Genomic DNA, 11,441 nt, shown 5'->3' on the forward strand with positions numbered 1-11,441 from the left:
TATACCAGTTCAACCACACCATCCACAGATTGCATCGCTGTACCTTAAATGGAAATAAATGGACTTAAAATGTTTTTTTTCATTTTGGACTTGGTCTTTTGTGCATTGAAATCATACCCCAATGTTGGTTAAGTGGCTCTGGAAGGATTTTATCCCACTATAGTATTCTCAGCAGAGGAGCTGATGACAGCTGATGAAGAGCCGGAGAGACAAAATCACATTTTTAACTTTTTAGGCCAACATATAATCCCTATAAACAGGCTGCATAGGCAGACAGATTGCATGCAGTTGTTGGAAGGTAATACAGTTTACAGTTTGTGAGCTCATGAGGTGTTGCTGAGCAGCTGTCAAATTCCGTTACAATATTTTGGACATTTTGACATTTAGCATTCCACACATTAAGCATTCAATGCACCTAGATGGGGGAATGAATGCACTTTTTATATGTACACTATGCATTGGCTTTTGTGTGCTGACCTATTGCTCACCCTCCCATGTGGAAAAAAAAAACTCTGCATGTCTCAAATTGAAAGACAAATAAATACATTGACATGTAGAGCACAAAAAAACATACATAACACATTGCTCAGGTGGCTTTCACATCTGATGAATGAGTTCCTGTGGAGACCCAGAGCAGTCATTCATCCAAACATAGAGTCAATAGTCTGGTCTGGTCCCATCTACCTCAAACATAACTTTAAAAACAGTTACCACATGAGCATAATACGGCCTTTAAACAACCACAAGGGATATGACGTGTTGATGTGGAGGCTTTGGACTTGTTAGAAGGCACGTTTGACAGAGCTGGCCTGAGCAATGCATAGTAATGTCAGGAATGTAACTAATTTGTTTTGCTGTTGAGTAATGTTTTGTGTTTTTGAAGTAACTTGCCATAAAATATCCAGTTTAACAGATTGATGATACGTGATGATAGATGGTACAATCGTAAATAATGGCATTCAGTCCTAAAAATGTCGCATTTCTTCTTGGGCATGTCTAGCCTCTTATCTGTCCATCAGTCAGAGGTTTGTGTTGTAAAGACCACAGCTGGGTCAGATTTCCCTGTCAAAGTCATTTAAAGGCTAGGTGCAGATTCTCCTGTGATGTTCTCACCTTGCAGGGCTCAAAGCAAAAACGAAGAGAGGAAGAACTAGAGACCATGTTGCGATTGGAACCAGGGTTGTAATCTAACGAAGTACAAATACTTTGTTACTATACTTTATTTAAATTACTTTGTTATTTAAATCTCTGGAAACTTTTACTTTTACTCCACTACATTTCCCGAGTATCTTAGTTACTCGTTACTACAAAATAAAATCTGAAGAAATTTGTTACACTGGAAAAAAACTTTGGCAAAATATTGTTCCTAGATTGCAAGTTAATGTACCCTCCATTCCATTCGTTTGTTGCCAAGCAAAAAAAAAAAAAAAAACATAGGCCAAAACTAAAGAAGAAAAGGAGACAGACATGTTTTCATGCTAATCGAATGTGTTTATAGCTTGAAAGACGCTAGCGCGGACCGCTCATTAGCTTACAATGCTAGTATTCGGGGTACAGGGAAAGTAAAAACAAATTATTAATATTAATTATATAATTAATTATTTATACCACTAAAAAGGCTCAAAATATCACCAAACTTCAACGGTAGTATAATGAGGGTCCCTAAATGTTAACCGAAGTATTGAGAACATTGTAAGTGTACAGACAGTTTATTGAACGAAGAGCTGCGGGAGCTCCGTGAAAGGGCTACGAGAGAGAGAGAGCTACCGGTAGTCAATGCCGCAACACAGCCTCGTACTTCAGGAAACTGGTGGTGTACCTGCAGACATTGTGAAGCTATGGCCTCCATAGTGTCCTGAGTGTCTGTGTTGCATGGAGTGGGACCTGTTGCGTCGCGACACCTGTTGCGTCGCGACACCCAAGAGACGCAGTGTTTTGTACAGTCAGAAGATTTCCCCTCTCTGATAAACAGGGCTGTACTTGAAACTTTTTTCCATGTCCCGAAAATGAATTGGAGATGGCGACCCAGACCGGAGGGACCCGATGGACAGTTATCCACTGAGTAAGTACACTAGACAAGTTATGCAGAGTGCGATTATTTCAGATATATTGAGCAAATTGCTTTTTATTTTACATCGCCAGCTGTAAGTCATGACTGGTTTTCAAGATGGCGGCGGCATGTAAACATGAACGCGACTGTCTTTATAATGTATCTTTTCAATAAACTGTCAGTACACTTACAAAGTTCTCAATGCTTCGGTTAACATTTAGGGACCCTCATTATGCTACCGTTGAAGTTTGGTGATATTTTGAGCCTTTTTAGTGGTATAAATAGCGATTTGTTTTTACTTTTCCTGTGCCCCGAATACTAGCGCTGTAAGCTAATCAGCGGTCCACGCTAGCGACATCAGATACTTTAAAGCTTTAGTGCGTGATCACGGATGGCTTGTATCATGTGGACGCGCCAACAGTGTTGTTGTCATTACTTAGAATTCCTCATGGGGCCGACAGAAACTACACACTATAGCTTTAAGACTTTTACTCAAGTAAAATTCTAAAAAGTGACTTTAACTTCTATCAAAGTTATTTTCTGGTAAGATACTTGTACTTTTACTCAAGTATTGCTTTCAAGTACTTTATACAAGACTGATGGGATCACACCAGCCGTCAATCCAGGCCAGGGACATAAAGTGAGGGGGCCAATTTGGCCCCTTCCCTACTTCCGACGCCCTTGCTCGGACAACACTCATCTCTGAACTCGGCCTTCATTTGAATCTTAATGACACCCCTTTAAAGATTGGTGACTGCATCTTACACGGTTGTGATGCTATTGCAGTGACAAAATCTCATATGCAGACAGACAGTGGCAAAGCCAAACAAGCTCTGTGGTAGTTCCCTCTACAGCAGGTGTTTTAGGACAACATTGATCACACACACACACACACACACACACACACACACACACACACACATACACATACACATACACATACACATATACACACACACACACACACACACACACACAGGTTTGTGGCACTATCTTTGTGGGGACCGATCATTGACATAATGCATTCCCTAGCTCCTTACCCTAACGTTAACCATCACAACTAAATGCCTAACCTTAACCCTTACCCTCACCCTAACCATAACCTAATTATATCCTTAATCCTACAACCAAGTCTTAACCCTCAAACAGCCCTTTAAACTTGTGGGGTCCAGCTTTTTGGCCCCACAAAGCTGTCGGGACCCCACAAATATACTGGACTCCCGGTTTTTGGACCCCACGAATATAGTTAAACAAGCCCACACACACACACACACACACACACACACACACACACACACACACACACACACACACACACACACACACACACACACACACACACAGACAGAGACTCACCAGGTGAAAACAATATGCCGCGGCTGGTAATAATGTGTCACAGACTTGCAATCTTTATTGTGTTATGAATGGTTTCAGCTCCAGCCAGCAGAAGGGATTTGTACCACTTAAACACAAGAAAGAAATGCTGACTCCTCGGATGGAATGATTAATAAGTTGGTTGTGTACATATCCTGGCAGAATAAGGATTGCATGCTGATCCTATAAAAATGTAAAACAAGCAAAGGGACTAGCCATCAGTGACTTTCAAGCATTGCTACCTAACATAACAGACACTTCACTGAGACAGACCTCCTCTGTTAGACTTTGCTTTGACAAATGCAGCAAAAACAACCAGATAATAACTAGAACAAATGGGAGAGAGATAAACAGGTCAGCATGACGGCTTTTGAATTCACCTTCCATGCACCATTTCAGCTGTGTGGGCAGAAAAGAGCAGCCGGTTATTTTTCCTCGAAGCAAACGGATTCAATATTTTTTGTTTGTTGTTCAAACTTTACCATAATGATTCTCTTTGTCTCACAGGATACAGACTAAATGAAATTTGCTCACAGCCATCATGTCAAATAACTGAGCCCTTATAAACTCATTAAAAATCATCTTAGCCTCAACGGCAACAAAAAAAAACTACTTGAAGGTGCCTAAGGAGTCTCCGTGATGATCCTCTGAACATGGTACTGTAGCAGTCCCACCCTGTGCTTGTGATTCAGAGTTAACCTCTCCTCTGTCAGTATTTTTACATTCACACTGGGAGAAATCAGGCTACACAGGAAGTGGGAGTATATGTTTATATGCACTGTAGTAATCTTGTACATGTAAATACTAGGTTCGTTTGAGATGAGTTGTGCCTCGCCTGTAAAGTAGACGAACGCAGGTGGCAGCAGCAGGGGGCGGTGGCAAAAAGCTGCGGTCAAGTCAGACAGTTTACATTCATTTCCAACAGCCTTCAGGCTGAACAGGAAGTCACAGAAACACTCACATCCTGTTAGGTTCCATTCCAATTTAATAAAATGTTATCAGACCCAAATATCAGCTTGTAAAAAGTTTATATAAAACCCCATCATGTTGAGTCGATAATGAACCAATCTGCTGTTAGATCAGCTGAGAGGCAGGGGTTTCCCAGCATGCCCTGGGTCCACCTAGATCTTGAAGTCGGTAAAGAGCAACTGCGCTGCATGTGTGCGGCCACCTTGATCTCATGAGGTTACCGTTGCCCACGTGTGCATGACGTCGGAGCAAGTCGGGATCAAGTCGGACACAAATCTACCCAGTATGCATTAGTCAGCATTCACCGCCGATCGATTATGCACAGGCCTGGCTCATCTCGAATGAGCCTAATGTCAGTTTGTTTTAGTCAGACTTCAGTCATAATTTAACTATCACTACTACTTCTTACTACCAAGAAATTGGCTTTAATCCAGCTGGGGAAATCAGGTTTTTCTAATTCCTGTGAAAATTGAGTTTACATTAACTAACTACAGAAAGCCGTCAGTAACAGTCACTTAAATCTGCATTAGCTGATTTTTTGGCCACTTAGGTACAGTGGAACATTGACATCACCTTATAACACTTATTTATCAAACAGTTGCCCTTTTGCAGAGCAACGTTAGCATTCTTTGAGAGTCATATTTCTGTCCAATATTCACTCTTCGATCTCTGTTTTGGTCCCCACCAACTCCTGAGGGAAATATCTGGCTCTTTAGCTGCTGAATGCGCCACTATTTTCACCAGCTAGACTCTAACTGTGTCTCAATGCAGGCTGCATGAAGTGCTGCTCGGGTGTGTAGAAAGTGTGTCCCTCCGGTGCTCTTCAGCTTGGGGATCCAAAGGACAATTCCGGTGCAAAACGAACCTAGGGATTAATAACAGATGTGTACCCACTCGTTCGCTCTCTGGTACATGTTTTCATGCTAATCAAATGTGTTTGTAGCTTGAAACAAGCTAGCGCGGACCGCTGATTAGCTTACAAAGCTAGTATTCGGGGCACAGGGAAAGTAAAAACAAATTGCTATTTATACCTCTAAAAAGGCTCAAAATATCACCACACTTCAACGGTAGCATAATGAGGGTCCCTAAATGTTAAACCGAAGCATTGAGAACATTGTAAGTGTACAGACAGTTTATTAAAAAGATAGTTTAGAAAGACAGTAGCTCCCAAGACGGCGGCCGCCTGTATACAAAAACACTACTGTCTTTATAATAATCTTTTATCTATGCAATTCGCTAAAATAGGGATAAAAGGCAGCCTATTATAATGTGTCCTGCTCCTGGCACTTACCAGTACCTCTTGCTCATGTGAAATTAACTCTGTGAGCTTTTTGCATTTTGCTGCATCAGTCTCGAGAGACTTGGCTCTCTTTTCTTTGAATTTTTCCCATCCACCTTTCTCCTTACGTTTTCTACTAGCCATTGTCAAGTCTAATGATGTAGGCCTATAGACTGGGTAAACCCAGCCCGATGTGCCAGCGATTTGATTTCGCCCTGTAATGTTCAATCTTAAAAGATTGAGCTTGGTCTGGTGATAACCAGACTAGTAGGCCTACTCTTCTTCCTCAGTTTTTTTTCTTTTCCACTTAGCATATAAGTGATCGTATTAGCGCCCCCTGCTGTAGGCTGTTAATATCGATTTATTCAACTTTTTTTGTGCCGACGGCTGTCGGTTGGACGGCTGTTCTGGACTTTTCCCAAACGCACAGATTGTCAGTCCGTCCCTGCTCCTGCCCATTAAAAGACATGGCTCACCAGTCATCCAAAGGGTGCTGGTGAGCCAGACCATGAACTCAGAAATGCCCCCCTGCCTTTGATTCAGGATCACCACAGTGTCTCAGTCCTTATTGGCTCTGCTGCAACATTCACCTTATCCATTCACCACAACAGCCTGTCATTTGGGGTTTCCATGGCTAAGCAGACATAATCCACACATCGACTGGGCTGTAGGGACTATATTGCATTGGAGTGCTGTGGTGTTTCAACCTTAGCACTAGGTGACACTGTGCGCAACGAATCCAGTTTAGAGTATGAGGATATCCTGCTCTGCCTTTGAGAAAATTAATGGGCCGATCTGGAATCTCCTTCTTATGACGTCATAAGGAGGAAGGTTACCGCCCTTTCTCTGCTTTGTCCGCCCAGAGAATTTGGCCCGCCCATGAGAAAGAGAGAGACATCATGGCTTGAAAACAAGCGAAGCATGGCAGCTGGTCAAGGCCACACCCCCACCCTCCACCTTGCCCCACCTCTCTTCTCCTCAATAGCATTTAAAGCTACAGACACAGAAATGGCACATCCTAAGTAAAGCTCATTGTGGCACTGGCTCTAGTGGCAGTAATTCTGCACCAAGGCTGAATTTCGGGAAAGAGACTTCAGATACAGTATTAGGGGACCACTAAGGCCTATATAAAAGCATCCAAAAAGCAGCATGTCATAGGACCTTTAAGGAGGTCTTTAAAAAGGCCCGGGCCACTTTGATGCTGCTGCATCGCCTTGATGACCTCCTCCCGGGTACGTTCCCCTCGAGGCCGACTCTTTTCAAAGAGTGCTTGTTCTTGGGGGGAATTGTTTCTGTGTTAATGATAGAGTGTGATACCGGTCCTAAAACGATACTTTTGTAAATGGTGTTGGTGCCTAAATCGATACTTTAAAATAAAGAGCACAGCTTGTTTATTGCTAAGGCAATTTTTTTTTCTTTACCAGTCATTAGCAGTTACAACAAAAAGAAGAACCACTAGATGACAAATGGGTATTTTACAATAACCAACTGTACTGAACCAACTGCTTACCAACTGTAGGCCTAATTGAATGTACCATTATGTCCTGTCTGTGTTGTTTCTCCGACAACTCTGCTCTGACTGAGCACCACCAGTGTCTATGGTGCAGCTACTCTCTGTCTGTAACTGCAGACTGTTGTCCCAGTGTTGGAATCCTTTCCAGTGAAATACAGTCACACTTTACACTGTTTAGCTTTCAGCATTTAACCGTATTTAAGCAGAGTACTCTCTAACGGTAAGCTAACGTTACCTGCTGTGAAGTGTAATGTTAACAAGCGTCTCATGCAGCTATGCTTCTGTTGCCTCTGATGTACGTTTTAGAGCACCAGAGAGCAGCGCAGTCATTTAAATGGCACCGAAATGAGGCACTGAAATCTGCGTTGCTATTCATATTGGCACCGGGTTTCGGTACCCAACCCAGAGCACCTCCGCTCTGTTGGCTCTTATCCAAAAGTGACACGGAGGTCAGTTACGGGAAGCTGCTGTGTGGGTCTCGCCTAGGCAGTGTGGCAGTAGTGCTGGAGCCGCCACCAGATACTCGGCAGAACTGGCTGGCTGTTTGCTGGATACCCTTCACAGCAGTTAGATGTTTCTCACTTTCTGCATGAGACTCCCCATACTCGCCCATACACCCAACGCTCCCAGTTTAATTGCTTTCTCGCTCGCATAAGAAGCAGTAGGCTTCAAATACGTTGTAAGCACCTGGAGTTTTGCCCTAAATTCAGTTTCTCAAGCCAAGTAGCCTATCGCTTAACTTGCACTTCCACATACCTAAAGAATAAAATCTGTTTTATGTCTGTGGTAGGCTAGAAAGAGACTCACACCAATAACACAGAAGCTGATTGGCTGCAATTTTTAGATTAGATTAGATTAGGTTCAAGCAGAAAAGTGCAATGTGATATACAAATTATTAGTAGGTTAAAGGCAGTGGTTGGGGTGAGAACAGTCTTTGACGATTCGGCGCGCCTTACGCAAGCATCGCTTGCCCTGAATGGTCTCGATGGAGGGGAGTGAGGAACCGGTGATGCGTTGGGCAGTTTTCACCACCCTCTGCAGTGCTTTCCGGTCATGGGCATGTGACACAGTTGGACGAAGTTGCATCTTGGTCTCATTTGTATTCGTAATACAGCGAATTATTTTTGCACAAGTGAAAGAAAGACCAACACCATGGAATAAAAAAAACATTGCTCCGTAAGGTAGTGTTACATGGACGTAGGAAAATTAAGACCTGTTGAAAAAATGTTAAGACCTAAAAAACAATACTTCAGCTAATTTAAGACTTTTTAAGACCCTGGTGTGTGTGTGTGTGTGTGGTAACATCACCAACATGTCAGTTATAAAATATGTTTCTAAGATGTTTGCATGACTCGCATTACTGTTTTTTCTTAAACATACACAAAGGATAAACAGTACTGCGGGGCATTTTGTGTGGACAGCTAAAATCCCTCAACAGCTGCTTCCACAGATGATAGAAATTGAGGCTTGTGTGTTGTACTACATACTTTATGCACCTGCAAACGAAAGTTGGTTCAGCATCAGGTAGAGCTGAGTATGGTCCAAAGGTTTTTATACCAGTGCCAACAAGATATTTTGCTGAGTAGAAACACATTTTTCTGCAAACACTTTACAGAATAAGCAAAACTTATCAAATGCATCAAGGGTTGTCTTTATGAGAGAACAACAATAAAATAATGTTGTGTTTACTTATAAAGAATAGGGCTAAAGGTCAGACAATATCTTATCAAAGAATAAATAACAAATCTAAGATTCAGACTGAGCACAGCAGCTTTCAGTACTTTAATATTTTTAATAAAGCTATAATTGCAAATATAATTTGGTCTATACTGAATTTTTTTAAATTTTTTTTCATTTGAGCTTCATGAATGGCACTGCGTCTGTGTTTGTACCCTTGCAACAAACAGTCCCACTTTCACCTCAGAAGCAGCACTCTTACCAGAGTTATTAGAAGTTGAAAAGATAATGAAAAGATAAAGAAGCTTAAGAATGCTCAACTTGATTAAACTTGATCCAGGGCAAATCTGGCATGTTCCCAGATGTCTGAACATGTTAAAGATGATCCTCAAAGAAAACTGAATTTTTATTTATATTGACATAATGATTTAATTTATCATCGGTACTCAAACATTTCTGCTGTGTCATTACAACCACTTGCGGGCAAAGTGGGCACTTGAGAATTTGTGAAACATTCTTGAATTGTTTTTGTTTTTGTTTTTCTGCAACAGTGCCAGAATGATCACTAACAGAACTGCCTCTGCCATGCTGAACACAACAGGAGAATATTGATACATTCTGCAAAGTCATATTTCACGTTTTTAATGGCCATTGCCAAACCATTCAAAACAAATATTTCTTCAACATCTGCGCATGGCAACCATCGTATGGCTAAGAGTGTGGTTATGATTACGATTATGGTTAGGGAACTAAGCACTTGGTTAAGGTTGGGGAGACTGTGGTACATAGGACACAAAGCATTCACCAGCCCAACCTCCACAACCCCGGGCGCCAGGGTTAGCTGAGTAAAACACCTCGTTAATATTGTGCTTACAGTAACACAAAAGTCATAAAGCACATATTACTTCATAAAGCCATTTACCAGAAATCATGCACTTGTCACAACTTGGAATTGCAGGCTTGGACCAAAATGCAGAATGTATTGACGAAGAGGCAGCAGGAAGAGTTAGAAGATGTATTTAAGAAAAAAAGGGTTTACAACAAAAAGTGTCCTGAGGAAGTCAGGTCAATCCTGAAACAGGTAAACGCAAGATCCAAACAAAATCCAATACACATTGGGAAACTGAAAAGCCAAAACCACTTTGGAAGCAACTATGCAGAGACGCAGGGAATGATCACGATCGGACAACAAGGAAAGCACAGAGACTAAATACACAAGGTAGTAACCATAGACTGGAAATATTAATATACAGTCTATGGTAGTAACGAGGGACAGGTGACATGAGGGCTAACAAACAGTTGAAACACATCAGGGTGGGGCAGTGTTGAGATATTTCTATTTCTTGTATTTTACCTAGATGTGACATATTATTCAAGTTATTGTATGATAAGTATATTATGATTTCCATTGCTTGAGTGGTGTCCAGTCAGTGAGAAAAGGTTGGGTGCAGGTTGTCCAGAGGAACCACATTAATGACAGGAAACATCTGGTAGGGATGTGCGTGTGTTATAGGCGCCCGGTGGAGAGGTCACGAAGAGGAGAGGAGGAAGACAAGACAATTGGGTTTCTGTCTCATGCTCACCTGGAGTGAAAACAGATGTCCCTACTGACTGGGGGGGCATGGAGACAGCAACCCCCACATGCCCACATTCACATCCTGCCTGACGGAGGAAGAGGACAGCCCGGAGAGGATAAATAGACTTGTGAATAAGCGCTCAGAACTTGGGAGACATCGGAATTCTCAGTTGTAGGCCCGCATGTGTATTGTAATTCTTAAAATACTGTTACTAAAAGTGTTAACTTTATTCTATCATCTCAGTGATTTATTTTAGTCCACCGGTTGAGAGATCATTCAAAGAATATGCTGAGGAGGGATAGTTTAAAGTATAAGGCAAATTGGAGTCAGAATCAGAGGGCCTGAGTGCCTGAGGTTCCACAACCACATTTATCCTTCAGCAGACAATCACCAAGGTGGGAAAACACACAAGGCAGGAAGTAAAACAAGACATGACACAGGAGAAACAGAGAGACTCCAAAATAAAACAGGAAACTAACAAAACCCAGGATAACAACGGTGGTAACAAGACAACGAGGACTGATAACACAAAGACAGGCTGACAAGGGTAGAAACAAAAGAGGGGAACAAGGAAAGACATGCAGGGCAGGGCTTCAGAAACACATGAGCAGGGGTTGATTTGGGATTGTTATGTGGGGGGGGGGCACTCCCTAGGGGGGTCCGGGGGTATGTCACCCCGGGAATGTTTTTTTAAAAATAAACCATTAAATGGCACTTTCTGGGGCGGCCTCTAGCTCACCCAGTAAGAGCGTTCGCCCCATGTTGGCTGAGTCCTGCAGCGGCCCGGTTTCGAATCCGACCTGCGGCCCTTTGCTGCGTGTCATCCCCCATCTCTCTCACCCTTTCACATCTATCCACTGTCACTACAATAAAGGGAAAAGCCCCCAAAAAATAATCTTTAAATGGCACTTTCTGGAGAGTTTTGTGCAAAGAAATGGAGAAATCGAGTCTTACATGATTTGTGCAAAACTGCAAGGTTAAGAGCTTATACTTTGCATTTTT

Source organism: Sander lucioperca, chromosome 6 (genome assembly GCF_008315115.2).
Source record: "Sander lucioperca isolate FBNREF2018 chromosome 6, SLUC_FBN_1.2, whole genome shotgun sequence".
Lineage (NCBI taxonomy): Eukaryota > Metazoa > Chordata > Actinopteri > Perciformes > Percidae > Sander > Sander lucioperca.